This window comes from Balaenoptera physalus (assembly GCF_965194825.1).
Source record: "Balaenoptera physalus genome assembly, chromosome: 14".
Taxonomy (NCBI): Eukaryota; Metazoa; Chordata; class Mammalia; order Artiodactyla; family Balaenopteridae; genus Balaenoptera; species Balaenoptera physalus.
This window is the reverse complement of record NC_138893.1, coordinates 21,103,735-21,121,725: the sequence shown is the minus strand read 5'-3', so window position 1 is coordinate 21,121,725 and position 17,991 is coordinate 21,103,735. Positions and strand designations below refer to the sequence as shown.

Below are 17,991 nucleotides of genomic sequence, written 5' to 3'. Positions count from 1 at the left end.
GAGTACAGTCATAGGATGGAACGATATGTAACTATTAAAAATCATGATGTAGAAGAAGAGTTAATATCATGGTAAAATTTCCCATAATCTGTTAAGTTGCAAAGGCAGAATACAAAACCATGCTTACAGGCTGATACCCTAATTGTGTATTTGTTTAAAGCACGTGTTTAAAAAAAAAACAAAACTGTGTATGTGTTTACAAACATAAAAAAAAGTGTAAAAGGACTTAATCCAAATTCCGGCATAGATTACTTCTATGCTAAAATCTTAGGAGTGATTTAAATTTTTCCTTCAGTATGTTTGATTATGTTTTTCAATCTTTCTACAATGTGTACCTCACTTTGGAAATTTTTTTAAAGGCTCGTATTTTTTAAATACAATAACTAAAAGGAATATGCTTCTTAAGAGGACTTCATACCTAATTCTCATCAAAGACATGGGTATAACTGACAAGAGAAAGGTGCAGAGGAGAGGGTCATTTGATGGATGAGACCATTAGCACAACTACTAAAAGCTGTTGCCTTTCAGCCAAGTTTTCCATAAGCATTACCATTCCAGGGCTAACACAGCAGCTGTCGGTGAGCAAACTTAAATTCTGCCTCCTGGCTGTGACAGAGGTTTGGGCACATGTTACATTGACACCAGTGTCCCCAGGCACCTTCACTGCGGATTTAGTCGGTCCCATTTTCCTAAGTGGGAGGCTGAATAATCAGCTGTGGGCAGATGCAAAGAACCTTACTTCCTTAAGGATGGAATTTACCAGCCTGATTCCTCCCTCCTGCCTCCAAGCGCCACCAAGATGCTGCTTCCGGAGCCCACGAGAGAAAAAGAAAGCCTCTTCGCTGATGAAGGAGAAAAACATTCCCCTTGGGGAAAACACCCAAAACAGGGCTTTTCTTATATTATAGTAGCCTGACCTTCCCAAGAGGGCGGGCTATTTTCTCAGCTCCTCACAGAAACAATGGCTTATGGCTCTCTCTCGGGGAAACTGAGGTACAACACAGGGGGAGCCCTCAAAGTATGAAAAATGTTGTTAAGCGGATGGATGGGAAAGGTGGTATCTTTGGAGCAACAGAATCATATTTTTTTCCGGTATATTCTGAAAAATAATTCTATTGATACCCAGAGTTTTTAGTACCCAAAAATGGATTTAGCCCTATATATTACATAAGTACATGTATATGCAAAGTCATAAAACGCCTACAAACGTACTGAAAAACTTCAAATGGAATTTGGCGACTTGAGACTTTTCAGAAATTTCCTTGCGGCCCAGTCACGTCAAGAGCCGGGGGTTCGAATTCCCTCGCCACTTCCGGCTTCACACCCTCCCACCACACGCACAGTTAAGCTCTGGAATCGCGGAGCTGACGAGAAACGCCTGCCTCTCTCACAAACTCCAAACATACACTCACCGGCCAGGGCCAATCAGCGTCTCCAGGCTGGTCCCAACCCTGGCGGAATCACTTCCAGCCTTTCCTTCCCCGGTGGCGCACTCCTCCCATGATGCCCCGGGACGCACCCCTCCCATGATGCCATGGGGCGCACCGGAAGCAACTCCTCACCTCTCTGGGAAATTGAAACCGCCTTTCTTCTCGGTAGTTACCGGCTGTTTCCTTGGTAGTCCACGGCTGCTGATTTTTTTCACGTGTTTTCAATACTGTGATCCACCCACCCTCCCCGAACTAGATGGTAAGCTGTTTGAGAGAACCAACTTCTAATCCCCAATGCCTGGAACGGTGTCTTTATAAGCCATTTGTTAAATGAAGAGCAGCTAAACTTTTTGTTTGACAGAGTGAAGCAAAGCTGAGTAGAAAAACAGCAGATTACAGAGCCAACGCTCAGCAGAGAATATGGAAGAATACCGTTACCTTTATAATAACAGCTGGCATTTAAAACCCTAAATCCTTACCTTAGTTTGCAAGGCTCTAAGCATCTGGTCCCTAGCCACTTCTGCCACTTCATTCCTTGCTACTGTATCCCTGGCTCCTTTCATCCCTGCCCTACTGGCCTTTATTCTGTTCCTGTGCAGGCAAGTTCCCCTCCCAGAGCCTTTGCATTTGTTTCCTCTGCCTGGAATACTGTGCCCCGTTGATATTCCCCTGGCTTGCTCTTCCTCTAAGTGCTCAAATACCATCTCTTTAGAGAAACTTATCCTGATTGATCCATTTCAAACCCACACAGCCACTGTTTCCTTATCCTAATTTTCCTTTCCTTCAGAGAATTTATCACTCATTGACATTTGATATCTGTTTGTTTGTTGTCTGTCCCCACATACACACACACTAGAATAGAGTTTCCATGAGGGCAGAGACTTTGCCTGTTCTGTTCCCTAGTGCTTAAAATCTTCCCAGCTTGTAGTAAGCCCTCAATGAATGTTTGATGAATAAACAATTGAATACGTGCATGCTCCCTGTTACCGGCTCTGTGCATTACAGCTTCAAAATTAGCAATCCCATATGTGAATTTCATCACCATCCTGGTTTTGTGAGAGATCTCAAGCTGGTTCCATCTAGCCCCATCTTGGTCAAGTTTGAGGATTTTGCCATCATACCCCCAACCACCTTTTGGGTAGGGTGATAAATTTATCTGGGTTTGCCCAGGATTGTCCTGATTTTAAAACTGAAGTCTCAGGAATCTCTTCAATTCCAAGCAAATTAGGAAGGTTGGTCACCCTGCTCTGAGGTATCTAGGCTCCATCTTCCTCGTCTTATTTTATTGTTGTGAGTGTGTGGAATGAGGGGGTGGGGGGTGGCGGTGACTTAAGAGTGTTCTGGGCCATCTGGAGAGGAAATTGGCTATATGTAGTGGGTAGAATGGGAGGGCTGGATGGCCAGTAGTGAGGCTGTGGTCAGCTGATGGGCCTTACCAAACAGCCACAAAAAAGAGATGAAAGAACAACATAGAAGATGCTGTCCTGGCTTCCAGAGCCCTCTGGCACAGGCAATGGTTGGTACATTCTCTAGAGAAAGGTCCTGGCTTCTAAGTCTCAGGCTCTGCTGTTGACATGGCCTTACCCAGTCCATGTCACTTTGAAAAAGTAGCCTATCATGCATTTATTAACTCGGTTGTCACAAGAACCCCATGAGTTAGGTATTGTTATTAGGCGCTAACTTTTATTGTTATTTTTATTTTTTATTTTTTTTTTTACATTTTACAGATGAAGAAACTGAGGCTCAGAAAAGTAGAATAAGTTGCGCAAATTCAAATAGTTTAAATAGTGAAGTCAGGATTTGAACCTCAGTATTCTGACTCTCAAAGTCCACTCTTAGTCACTACATTATCATGCAGCTCTTAACAATGTAAATATGCATTTGGGCTATGCCTAGCCAAGGGCATAAAATCTTTTTTTTTTTTTTTAGGCTATGTTGTTTCATATCCCAACAGTTGAAATTAAAAGTAATTGATCACGCATTTCTTAGTTCTAATGAGGCTTTAAGCACTGAGGAAACCAACCAAAAAAATACAACTACTAGACAAAAAAGGGCAAATGACATAGACCCTAAGTCTCACAGGCATCAGTCAAGATTATGAGGCCAGATAAGAAAGTCGCCAGTTTACTGGACAGACCTAACTGGTAGAATTTCTTCTCTGAACACAATGTTCCCAGGGCATGCACACACTCTCTCCATGATATTTTCAAAGAAGTATGCCTCGTTTGCGTGTAATTCTGAGAAGCATGTATAATTCTGAGAGCGTTAGTGTCTTAACAGGATCTTGCAAAGCCAGAAACAGCTGTCTTGTAGTGAAAACACAAACTGGACTTGGATTCAAACCAGACTTGTTCTAGCTCCCATTCTGCCACTTACTAGCTGTATGACTAGTCACTTAATCTTGCCAAGCCTCAGTTTTCCAACCTGTAAAACTGATAAATCTATGTCCTCACTGATTGAAGGAAAATCAGTTTAAATATTTCTCTGGATAATCCCCCATCAACTTTTTGCTTTGCAAAACTGTAGTGTAGAAATGCCAGCAGTATGGAAGTTTTTGTATTGCACTTGAAAGAGTTCTGAACTAGTGCTCATGGATCTGAGAGTAGAATGGGAAGGGGGTCTGTCTAATTAATTAGCATTAATTAGGTAACCTGTCCAGAACCTCAGTTTCTGATTCTGTAACATCAGGGTTAGATTAGGTAATATTCAAGGTTCCCCTCTAGTTCTGGATCTAATATTCTCACTCAATATTTTTAATTAGGCAATTAAATATAAATTTGTATCATTCACTAATATACCTGTCCTGTGACTTTTGCCCAGAAATTTCTGTTTCTGGTTGGGGAACTTCTTGCTGCTTTTGGAAATTTCATCTGTTACATAGCTCTTAGATAGTTGTAACAGGTAAGGGATGATCCTCCTATCAGCACAATTAACTGCCCTTTCTTCTCAAGTAGCCCTCTGCGGAATGAACTTGATTACACTTGTTTCCTGGGCCTCTCTATTTGGCCCTGCTGCTGCTTTCTCCATCCAAATCTGCATTTCCTCTGAATGCGCCTTATATAGTGATTGGTGGAGAGATTTGCTCCCAGGGAAATCAGGAAACCTTTTTCCTCCTCCTTAACACCTGCTCACTCCTTAATCCTTGCCTTCAAAGCTTCCACCCCCACCATCCTGCTGACATTAATGTCAGGATCACCTCTCTGACTGACCCAATGCCCTTTTCATGGTCCTCCTTTACTCCATCTTCTCTGTAGAGCTGTTTACTATATCCTCTCTCTTGAAAATACCACCCTCTCGAAGATACCACCTCCCTTGACTTCTTCTGACACTAATAATGAAGTTCCCATCACTTTAGAGTTGACAAAATGATTTTGTAACAAGACTGGAGAAAACCCTCATAGACAGAACTCCTCTCAGGGTTGGGGGAGATGGAATGATGGTGTGGGGTGTGACCTGGGGACTACAGGGCATAGTGGTGGGATAAAGATGAAGCTCCCAAAGGGAATATGTGAGTAAAAATAGGTGATCACCTAACTTGCTAAGGATAAAAGTGGTGTTCTTTACTTGAGGACTTTTATTTTGTTGAGTAACCAGATGAGTAGGCATGCAGGTCAATGGCAGAGCTAAACGGCCCCATGTAACACAGGAACAACTGAGTACCCATAGGGGTCGGGCAGACAACTCAGGGGAAGAAAGGAAATCAACCACCTGCATCAGTGTGACGGAAAATGGACTTCGTGGAAGTCATTGCTGATGGAAACTGAATACTTTCGGGGATGTAATATAATCCTCTTCTAGTCTGCTCTACAAAATCTTCAGTAAAGCCTGCATTGCTCACTTATGTTTTTTGTGCTAGTGGATTATTTGCCAAGGTCTGTGCCAAGGTTGATACAGATTGAAGCATACTGTTTGGCACTGGCTGGAAAGAGACTGCCTGCGGAGACAGACACATCTTGACAGTATCTCCTTTGATCCCCACACTATCCTCATGACTTGGGCAGAAACAGAATTATGTTTCTGATTTTGCAGTGGAAGGAGAAAACATCACAGCTGCGAAGAGAGGTGATGGGACTTGCCATTTATGGCAGTAAATGACAGAAGTAAAATATGGATCCACGTGGCTCTTTTGACTCCAGCAAGATCTCACTCAGGTATTTGTTTACCTGAAGAATAACCTTTTTTTTTCCACTCTTTTTGTCTTCATTTCCGCCTCTCACCTCCTCAACATGCAGCCTTTCTCTGAGAATCCAGCTTCCTTAATAAGTTCAACTATCAACTGCATACAGGTGACACCCTCATACTCACAGACCTACATCTTCAGTCTTAATGTCTCCTGTATGTAAACTTTGAATCCTTATCTCTACCTACTTAGCTGGATATCACCATCATCTCAATCTCAATCTGTCCAAAATCGAAATTCCTATTCCCCCCCCTTCACTCTTTCTCCTGGGCAGGTATCATGCCCCTAGATTTCTAGGCTGCAATGAGGGCTGGATGAAAGTTAGGATCCTCTGATTCCTTTTTCCTCCTCAAACTCAGCATCATCAAAGTCTTGTGGATCCTGCCTTCAGGGTATTCCTTGGGTTTTCTCTTTCCTTTTACATCTCATTTCTGTACTGCTTAATCAAGGCCCTCTTCATTTTACACCATGATTATTTTTATATTCAATGCAAATAGATATCACTTGCATGTTTAATATTATGTTGAGAGGATTGTAATATATTAATGTGGGATAGGGCCTCGAAAAATAAGTCTAGAGGACTTCCCAGTTGTCCAGTGGGTAACACTCCACGCTCCCAATGCAGGGGGCCCGGGTTCGATCCCTGGTCGGGGAGCTAGATCCCACGTGCATGACACAACTAAAGATCCCGCATGCCACAATGAAGATCTCACATGCCACAACGAAGATCTCACATGCCGCAACTAAGACCTGGAGCAGCCTAAATAAATAAATAAATGTTAAAAATAATAATAATAAGTCTAGAGATCAGAGAGGTCTTAAATGAGAGAAACATATTCCTTTCACCTCCTGGGGTTCTCTTTTTGCCAGGCCTAAACGGGACAGTGAGGCAGACAACTTCAAGCCCACACAATACTCTTTTTGAACCTACGGGATGGACCCGGAGATACCAGGGGACAATCACTGGGAAAGCCAGCCCTCTGGTGCTATGGAGAATTTTAACACACATCTGAATTTATAGGGTCATCCAGGGGTTAATTCTAACTGCCCACCTACTCCCATAAATCATATCAGAGCCTGTATAATCATCTTGGCAAGTTGTACACCAAGATTTTCTAAATAGTTGCTAAGTGGTTCTAGGACCTCAGGTTCTCCGTCTCCATTATATCCTACCGTCAGTTCTATACTAATCTTCAGATATATGTGTGTGTCTACACACACACACAAACACACGTTCACTTTTCTGCTTAAAACCTTGAAAGGTTCCCCAATGATCTCAGAATAATGTCCTGACTCCTTCCATGGGCATTGGGAGCCCATCACAGACAAGCCCAGCCCACTTCTCCAGCCTCACCTCCGTGTTACCCCCAACCCTTCCATCCAGGCTTGCCCATTCCACCTTCCTGAAACACACCCTGGGAAGTCTTGTTTCTAACCACAATCCCTATGTTCCCTAAGCCTGGAACCTCCTCCCTGTACTCTTAAAATCTGCCTCCTTTAAGAGAGAGTAGAGGATAGAGGAAAAGGTGAGGCTTTGGAATCATCAACCTGGGATTCCAATTCTGGCTCCATTGCCTACTAGCTGTGGGGCCTTTTGGTCAATCACTTAACTCCCTTAGGCCTCAGTTCCCCATATGGACAATGGGAATAATAAGAATATAAACAGTATAACCCCCTAAGGCTTACAGAGAAAAATAAACATAATAAAATATACAAAAGTGCTATGTAAACTGGAAAGAACTACAAAAAGCATTATTATTATTATTATTTATTATTATTATTATCTCCACAGTCACCATCCCCTTCAGATCTCTTCTCTCCTCCAAAGCAGTATCATTATCATTAATAACAATTCTGAGAATATTTTACATATACAACATACCTTACGGGTTTTAAATACCTTGTCCATACATCTAGTCCACTGTGCATCTCACTCATCTTGGCACTTAACCTTGGAAAAGTAATTTATCTTTTCGTGTCTATGTACTCTCTTCCCATGTCCATTATCTCCTCCTTTGGAGCAATGTCCCTATTTCATATCTCCTTTCCCCATTGCCAGCACTCAAAAGTGATGGGCTTGCAAAGTGAAAGGTTATAGGCATTGGCTCTAGAGCAAGAGAGGATTTGAATCCCATTTCTGCCACTTACTAGTTGTGTGGCCTTAGGCAGTTTATTTAAACTCTCAGTGGCCCAAATTTCTTCAGCCATAAAATGGGAATGATGTTAGCACCTACCCCACAAAACTATTATGATGCTTAAGTGAGCCAATATGGATAAAGCCTGGCACGTAGTGAGTTCTTAATAAATATAAACTATTACTATTAAGTGAGACTGAGTCTGATTCCATTCTTTTCTGCCTTATCACTTCAGCCCTCTTTCAACACAGATTCCCCATGAATCGTCCTTATTCATTTATACACAGGAACAAAATCTACTGAGCATCTGTTACATACAAAAGACTGTCCCTTGGATAAAAGCAGCTGTGTTTATGCCTGATCACTTTCCGTTGCTTTCTTCTGGGCCAAATGGTAGTAAAAATGAGACAAGTTCTCTGTGGATTGCAGCCTTCAGCCTTCTCCTCTTGTTTTCTCAAACAGGGAGTAAGATGGTGTTCTAACATCAGATCACCAGGTACAAAAAAGTTCTTCATATTTTTTTACTGAAAGGCTTCTCAGGCCCCTTAACATGCTAGTATTTATGGTGAATCTCCAACAACAGGGAATAGAGTTGGCCACATTTCCTGAACTCATTTAGCCACGGGACCTTTTATTTCACAGTTTCTCTCAGAATCAGCATTCTGTCAAATCTACTTTGGAAAATGCTACGTGGAAGTCCTATTCCTATCTGTTTCTCCTTTGTCCACAATTTCATTTTGACTAATGCAAACTGTCCTTGGAAATGCCTCACCTATATGAGACTACCCACTGGAAGACTAGAGAATCCTTTTTTCTTTTTAATTAAAGTATAGTTGATTTACAATATTGTGTTAGTTTCAGGTGTACGGAAAAGTGACTCAGTTATATTGTTTTCAGATTATATTCCATTATAGGTTATTACAAAATATTGAGTATAATTCAGTACACATTGATCATATACAACATAAACAAGTCAGACTGTATTGCTATAAATGGCTCTAACTTCTAAAATGTATGGTAATTCCTACATAGTCAAACATTACTTATGTTTCAGCCAAAAAACAACCCTGAGCAACCATAAGAGTTGTCACAAAGACCATGTATTTCCATTAGAACTTCTAGAACTTCCCATGGAACTTATGACTCCTCCTTTTTTGTTTGTTTTTTCCTTTAGCTTGCTCATCTGTTTCTCATTCTATAGCAGATTAGAAAAAGGAAGATTGGGCTCACAGAGGCAAACACACTAACCACAGACAGAATACAGCTGGGTACCTTGCCGTGAAGGTGTAGATATAAAAACTAGAAAGGTGACACAAAAATTCATTGCAACCTAGGAACAATTAGTGCAGGGTAAAATCCACGAAGAAACTATAATATCCCTGACAACTTTATTACATCACCTCCCAGGCCCCTGAGTGATCAAGGAAAAGTTGAAGTCTATTCAAGATACTAGATTAAATAAATCAAGATAATATATAATACATTTTAGAAAGTTTTCCATCTACAATGGATTTTTTAACAAAATAAATTAATGGATAAGAATAGATGGGTTAGATGGACCTAGAGATTATCACACTAAGTGAAGTAAGCCAGACAAAGACAAATATACGATATCACTTATATGTGGAATCTAAAAAAAAAAATGATAGAAATGAACTTATTTACAAAACAGAAGTAGATCTACATATATAGAAAACAAATTTATGGTTACCTAAGGGGAAAGGGAGGTGGGGGATAAATTAGGAGTTTGGGATTAACACATACACACTACTATATATAAAATAGAAAAACAACAAGGACCTACTGTATAGCACAGGGAACTATATACTCAGTATTTTGTAATAACCTATAAGGGAAATGAATCTGAAAAAGAATATATAGATATATGTGTGTGTGTGTGTGTGTGTGTGTGTGTGTGTGTATACATGAATCTCTTTGCTGTACACCTGAAACTAACACAACATTGTAAATCAAATATACTTCAATTAAAAAATAATGTTAAAAAAAAAAGAATTGATGTGTTAAATGGCCAATCTTATGTTTTCCGGAGATTTCTGAGAAGAGGCGCACACCACCTCATGTTTACGATGCTGGGTAAAGGAGACGTACTTAGTATCCATGCTACTGATCATCCATCGCTTGACAATTCACCCTGTGGCTCTGCCCTTCACTGACCTTCTTAGCACACTCTGCCCCAGTTCTGCTCGGCCTCTAGGACTCTCTAAGTCTCAAAGATCTGTGTCCAACGTCAAAATCCCTACGCAGCTGACTTGGCATTATACAGCCTCCGCTGGTCATTTATCCAAGTAACTTAACAAGAATGAAAGATCAGGGCTACGATGCATTTACATCTAAGCAGTAAATGGTGATCCCCCAATACAGCCACGTTAGAGTGCTGGGCTTGCGCATTTGGGAGTATAAAGGGAGCTGGGGGGCCACACTTTCGAAACTGCTTCGACCACAGCATCGCAAGGTAAGTGCTCACAAGTGCCCGCTTTTTTGCTCCATGTAGCTGTGATTATACCTGATCAGGTTACCTGGAGAGGAGAGAAGGCAACACAGCAGCCTTTGCTGAGGGCCTACTAAGCGTAAGGAACTGTGTTAAGGGCAATATGGGAGACAAGATGGCGAGGCCTTTCAAGAAGCTTCTACAAAGAGTAAAAAGACAAGAATATAAGCAATTATGACACCAAAAAAAAAACTAACCTGCAGGATATAAAGCTGAATATAATACGTACTTACCCCTCTAATTGTTTAGGTCAGTATTATAATTGCAGTTAACAAATAAACATGCTAATTTGTGATATCTCTTCTGTGATTGCCTTGAAGTATTATTTGAAATTTTTGTGGTTGGTTATGTAAATTTTTTTCTTATGTCAGGATTTCTGGGAGATGATTGCGGGAAGAAATTCTCCCATGCATTTTATCCATCTCAGAATGCATCCTAGTTTGCTTATTAATGACCAGTTTCCAGACTGCTCATGCATGGCATGCCTTGTGGACTTTGGGCTGGGTCATGTCTGACACTGCAGGAGCATCCCTCAGAGGGATTCTATAGCTTTAGGAGCTTGCGATGCTTTGATTTCTGGCCACCATCTTCACCAGAATACCTTCTGTCATACATTCACAGGGTTAAGAGAAATCTTGGGGATTTTCTGGTCCATCTGTCTCATTTACAGAAGGAAACCAAAGCTCAAGGAAATTACACCAGCTACTTTACAGAGCTGGCATTAGAAAACCGAGGTTCTGCCTCCAAGTGTGATTTCGTTTGAACCAAGGATTCAGAATATGATACTTAATCATTTAATCTTTTCCTGAGAAAGTTGTGAGAATTTTAGGATATAGCTGGAGATTATTAGAGACTCATAAAAGGAAGAGACCAAGAGTACGTGACCAAAGTAGGAAAGCAAGTGTTGAAATGTCTCTTCCTGCCTAAATGGTATTTCACGACATGTTCCCCAGGTTCCATGAAAGTACTGTGTGGTAGATGGGAAGTTTAAGTTAAATTTGATATTGAAAATTATTCAGACTCTTATGGTATCCTGAGATCTTCATGTAGGTTATAAACTTCTGGACTGAGATGCCTTAGTCCCAAATAAGTTATCAGCTACCCTACCTTCATCTTCTCCAAGAGAATATAGGATATTTAAGAGAGTGCCCTTCCTAGACCTCTTAAAGAAGTCTTGCCCATAATTCACAACTTCTCTCTCATTGCCAAAGAATTCAACTTCTGGTCTAAAAGCATCCAAGTTACAATCCGGATCATTCCCCTCCCTCCTTCCTTTCTTTTTTGACCCCTCACGGCCCCTTACCCTCAGCCAGAAGCATCATCTCTCTAAGTCCCCATAACACTTCATTTAGACGCTTACAGAATTTGCATTATTCTTCCTTGTTCAAAGATTTATTTGAGCATTTCTCTTAACTGTTCCTAAATTTTGCATTCCTTTAGGGTAGAGACTGTCTTTATCCTTTTTTATACCCCCTTAAGGAGCTGACATGGTACTTTGCACACACAGAAGATACTCAAAAAAATTGTTAATCAGTGCTGTAATTACCCAATTATTTAAAGAATGATGACCTAACCGAAGGGAAAAATGGAAAATGTATTTCCATCCCACACCATCCACTGTGTACTATTTAAATGTAGCTAAACTTAGAAAAGTACAATTTCTAGATTTATTTAAACTCTTCATAGTTCATTTGTTCTTTGTTTTGTTTAGTTTTGATTTCTGGAATCACTCTCTCAGAAGCCACTTCATTCCTGAAGGACACTAACCATTGCTTTGGAAACCAAGAAGGTAAGAGTCACTTTCATCTTGATTGGGAATACAATAATTGAAATTAGCAAACAGTGTTTTACACATTCTCATTCTTGCCACACTCACAGGAATCTGAAACTGATGAAATTAAAATCCATTACTTAAGTATTTCTAAAGGCAGATTACAAAATATGCAGCTACGGAAGCAGGTCTTCCCAAATTTGCTCATCACACTAACAGGAATAAAACACACTGCAGAACTTTGACACACAAGCTCCAGGTCAATATACTTAGGTTGGCCCCAAACATGATGTTCATAGGCTCAAGATTCAGTCTTCACACAAGTCTAACTTTGCTGTTTTTTGAGCAGAGGCCGCACCCATGAATCCCCTCAGCTGTGTCTTTACTCACAAATGATGCTGAGAGAATAAGGAGAAATGGATTCAAACCTATGTCCACTGTAGTAATAAAAAAAAAATTACTCCCCCACCTCAAGATTTGTGTTTATTGGAAGTAATTCTAGATGAATTAGGACCAAGGAAACCAAAGTATAATTAAGTCATGACCACACCATTGCTGACAAGATGCAGTAGCTGAGAAGTTCCCAGGAGAGGGCTGAAAGTTGAGAGCAGTGTCATAGCACACTGACATCAGTAAGAGGGGTTGGGGAGCACTCAGAAGGTGGTGCTGGAGGTCAGGGAGACTGGGATGGCCATCCCCATTGGAAGACCCCTAAAGACAGGAACAGAGGGGATGGTTGGAGGGACACAGCTGTGTAGGGCTGGAAGCAGGTCAAGCTCTCAAAACCAAGAAGCAGATAATTAGGGGACTTTCTGGGGGTAGAGTTTCCAGGGACACCATGAGTCATGCCAAGAGAGTTGGATGAGACATAACAAGGGAAAGTTTTATCAGCCAAGAATACATGGTTTTAGCCCTGGGTCCCAGAGTACAGTTGTATAAATATGGGGACAAGATCTGACTTAGCAACCGGACGCACACAGCTTGCGTTGAGGGGCTTTGCTTGACAGTGAGTGGTGAGCCATCGGTGTGAGGAGGCTGCCAGAGGGCATGACACCTAGGTCAGGAGAGGTGAGGGCACATGCTGATGGAGGACAACATGTGGTCTGGATGTCACACTTAAGAGATTAACAGGAGTGAGCTCACTGTGATGGTAAAGGAGATTTAGAAGCACATCACGGAAGAAACAGATGAAGACAGCACTGGGGCTACTTAGCCTGGAAAAGAGAAAGCTAAGGAGGGACTTCCCTGGAGGTCCAGTGGTTAAGACTTCGCCTTCCAGGCTCAATCCCTGGTCTGGGAGCTAAGATCCTACATGCCTTGCAGCCAAAAAACCAAAACATAAAACAGAAGCAATACTGTAACAAATTCAATAAACACTTGAAAAATGGTCCACATTAAAAAAAAAAAAAAAAAAAAAAAAGCCAAGGAGAACCCAGAGAAGCCATCAAGTGGGTGAAGAGTTGTCTTGTGGGGAGAAGGTTTGAACTCTTTCTGTTGTTACCAAGAGCCGAAAGGAGGATCAAACATCCTGAAGTCAAAGAGAGCCAGATTTCAGTTTAAAGCAAGAAGTATCTTTGGCCTGCAGAAACTACCCCAAATGATTTTCCAAAATTTTCAAAAGGGAAAAAAGTCATCTTGAAGGCATTTGAGTAGGCTGGACAACACATTTGCAAGAATATCGCTGAGACAACTCATGCATCATCTAGGCAGTAAAAGTAGGAGATAGTGGATTCTGAGTCATGGTTAGAGCTGTGGGTGGAAGAAGAAAAATCTTCACCTCAACACACGCAGTGACTTGAATCCCAGACGGAAAGTCTTGTTTTTCTAAGAGACCTAAAGGTATAGTTTGACCATGAGTCATTGTAGTCTTTCCCCAACTTCAGACTTCATTCTTATACTACTATCACAAATTTTGCAATACCCATTTAAGACCAGTACTGCTAATTCACTTAATATTTTGATTTACCTTGATTCCTTTTTCTTCTTAGATGTGTTTTTCAAAGTTACCCTATATGCTTGCTATGAAAGTCTGGACCGTCTATCTCAGCATCAGCTGAGACATTTAGATATTCAGAATCTCAAACTCTACTCCAGCTCTGCTGAATCAGAATATCTATTTCAACAAGATTCCCAGTTGGATTCCTATGCCCACCAAAGTTTGAGAAACACTGCTTTATATCACTACTATAAACAGATATTTCACTGTCTCTAAGTCGTTAGCACATATTATTCTACTTTATTCTAACTTTCTTCACATTTTCACAAAATATTATCTCTAAACTTGGGATTCATCTTATAATCAATGAAAGGAGTACTGTAATTAGCAGGGTGTTTTCCTTTATTAGTGGGACACAAAATAGGTTATCTTACAATCGATGGCATCTTACATTTTGCTAAAATAAGGTAATAGACTTTAATATAACTATTAAAATTAAGAAATAGTTGCCTAAAATCATTTTGTATTTGACCATTGGGACTATGCCATGGTTTTGGAAAGAGTGGCTTTATAAAAGCAAAATAATGCTCCCAAACATCACTGTGTTTGAGGCCCTTGAGAACAATTCAGTTTCCTCAGTCCCAACCACAGAGATTCTGTTGCAGATGATTTTGATGTGGATCAACTTTCAACACTTTGGGTAGCAGGCTGAACACTAAGTCAAGCTAAATGACATCAGATCATAAACTTGTAGCCTGATGAGATTCCCTCACACTATAGTGCAACCATTCTCAAACTGTGGCCCATGGATCCTTGGAGATTCCTAAGAACTTTTCAAGAGGTACATGAGGTGAAAACAATTTTCATAATACCCAGATGCCATGTGCTTTCTTCACTGTGTTGACTTAATGATGCAAAAGCAAGGATGGATAGACGATCTGACACTTTATTACAAATCAAGACATGGCACCAAGCTGTACTAATAGTCATAGTATTCTTCACAGCCATACACTGACAGTGAAAAAGAATTTTTTTTAATTTAAAAAGCCAGCTTCAGGACTTCCCTGGCGGCACAGTGGCTAAGAATCTGCCTGCCAATGCAGGGGACACGGGTTCGAGCCCTGGTCCGGGAAGATCCCACATGCTGCGGAGCAACTAAGCCCGTGAGCCACAACCACTGAGCCCGTGTGCCACAACTACCGAAGCCCGCGTGCCTAGAGCCCATGCTCCGCAACAAGAGAAGCCACCGCAATTAGAAGCCTGCGCACCACAACGAAGAGTAGCGCTCGCCGCAACTAGAGAAAGCCTGCACGCAGCAACAAAGACCCAACGCAGCCAAAAATAAATATAAATAAATAAATAAATAATTTTTTTAAAAAGCCAGCTTCATTGAAAAATGACCTAAAATTTGCAGCAGTGGAGAGTATTAATTTGATTACATCTCAATTTTATCCACATCTTTGTAATATTCTACATGATCAAACAGGAAGTTCATGAAAAGCACTCCTTTTGCACACTGGACTTTGACATTTGTCTCAAGGAAAAACACATGTGCAATTGTCTGAGTTGCAAGATGAACCAGCCACTTGATTCATGAAGCACCATTTTTACTTGAAAGAATGACTAGAGGACAAACTATTGTTTCTCAGACTTATATATCGGGCACACAGTTTCTCAAAAAGCAGTGAAGTGTGTTTATCCTTTCAAGGAGAACTACTGACAGTATTTTTTACTAATGATATAGTTGAGTTTTCAAGCAAAAATTAAAACTTTGGAAGACTTGTATCTACTATCATTAGCTTGACAACGTCCTAATATTTGAATTTTCTAATGAGATCAGTACTGATATTAATGATTGTGATTTTTATACTGTATAATGAAACATGCCAATATTTGGAAGTTCTGTATAATTCAGTGAACAATATTTTCCAAATGATCAATGTATGATGTTTACACATGGGTAAAAGTTTCATTCAAAGTTCAACACAGACCAACAGATCATAATGTTTGTTGATATGGTTTCAGATTCCACATTGCAACTAGCCTTTAAGGAACTACCACAGAAACTACCACGTGTCAAGTTTTGGTATAGTATCTAAAAAGAATATCCGCAATTATTTGAAAGGGTAATTAAAATACTCTTTCCTTTTCGAAATTATATATCTGTGAAAGATTTTCTATATCTACTTTAACCAAAAAACAAAAAACAAAAACCATACAGCAACAGACAGAATACAGAAGCAGGCATGAAAATCCATCCATCTTCTACTCAGCAGACATTAAAGTGAGTTGCAAAAATGAAAAACAATGGTACTCTTGCCACTAATTTTTTTGTTTTGGAAAATATAGTCATTTTCATAAAAATATGTCATTAATGTTAACATGCAATGAATTTGATAGGAACTTTAAATGAATTAGATTTTCTCAATTTTGACTTCTAATACCATAAATATTGGTAGATATGACCTGCATAAACCAAACTCACTGGGTTCTCAATGGTTTTTAGAAGTGTGAAGGGGTTCTGAGAAAACAAAGCTTGAGAACTGCTGCTGTCGTAAAACTCACTTAAGCCACAAAAGTAGGGACTATCTTCACAGATGAGAAAACAATATGGATGAATTCTTCCTCTCCACCAGGCAGTAACTGAGAAAATTTAAACCGCATGAAACCTGCAAGCCAGAGGTCCTCTTTGCGGTGCTATATTGAGTTCCAATCTCTTAACTATGAAAACTTAACCACGAGCACACAGATGGTTCAGCAGAGCCGCTGGCCAAAGAAACATCGAAATGCAACTTATCCTGAATAAGATCCAGAGGGAAGCAGTTGCTCCTCTTTCTGTAGGACTAGATCCCCCCAGAATCTCAAGGAGGGATATTGAAACAACAGTCAGTTACCAATGAAGAGTAATTTCATAAAGTGTAAGATTGAGGGCGGGGGAAGTTCCAAGAGACAACCATAAAATGTTCAATTTTCCCACTTTTAATAGGAAACATAAAAGGCTTTATTCAAAACATATGACCTATTTCTTAAGAGAGATATGGGGATACATGTGTGTAATTGAACTCCATTTTATGGTCACTTACAGAAGAATGTATGGAAAAGAAAAAGCAGAGAAAGAAAGGGAGAAGGGGAAGAGTTGTGGGGAAAAGAAGTAGAGGGTCAGGAAGGATACGGGAAGAGGTCCAGAGGGAACAGGAAAAGCAAATGCAGATGAGGAAAAGGAACCAGAAAAGTCACACAACCTGCAGGGGCCTTAGAAATGAGCTAGGCTTGCTTCTTCATTTTAAGTGAAATTAGTGGCCCAAAGAAGTTAAGTGGTTTGACCAAGTTCAGTGCCGGGACTTTAAGCCAAATTTTCTAGCTTCTAAGCAAGGAAAACACATAAAGAGAAGGTCTGTGAAAGGGGATGGTTTGGAAAGAAGTGACGGGGAGTATGAGCGGGAGGGTGGACAGAGAGAGAGAGGCAGAAAGATACATAAACACACCATACACGCACATGCACACACACACACACACGCTAAGCAGTGAGTTCTAAAGCAGGTATTTAATTAAACACTGTTTGTCACACCCCAACACTGCTACACATAACTAAAGTTTGGAGACCCCTGCCTTAAGCCCAGTACTTCTCAACTCTACTATGCCTAGAAATCACCTGGAGATCTTGTTAAAGTGCAGATTCTGGTTTTGTAATGCGGGGTGGTTCTGAGATTCTGAATGTCTAACAACTCCTCGGTGATGCTGATGCAACGTGTTCAAGGACCACTCTTGAAGTCAGAAGGCCCTACACCAGCAGTTCTCAGAGTGTGGTCCCTGGACCACAATGATGAATTCACCATCAGCTGATGAATGCACCACCAGCATTGCCTAAGAACTTGCTAGAAATGCATATTCTGAGGCCCCATCACATACCTACTGAATCAGAAGCTCTGGGGGTGAGGCCCAGAAATCTGTGTTTTAACAAGCTCTCCAGGTAATTCTGGTGCATGTTAAAGTTTGGAACCATTGCACTAGGCCATAATGTCTCCTATCA

At 40.6% G+C, this 17,991-nt stretch overlaps 2 long non-coding RNA genes across 3 annotated transcripts in view; one reads left to right on the top strand and one right to left on the bottom strand.

Moving 5' to 3' along the window:
* Positions 1 to 17,991, bottom strand: part of LOC309642227 — a 159,741-nt gene that overhangs the window by 41,353 nt on the left and 100,397 nt on the right. The gene's annotated exons all lie outside the window — the stretch shown is intronic.
* LOC309642234 lies at positions 1,563 to 12,941 on the top strand. Its single transcript, XR_014253066.1, has 3 exons — positions 1,563 to 1,689; positions 5,460 to 5,581; positions 11,966 to 12,941. It is a non-coding gene; the product is annotated as an uncharacterized lncRNA (long non-coding RNA).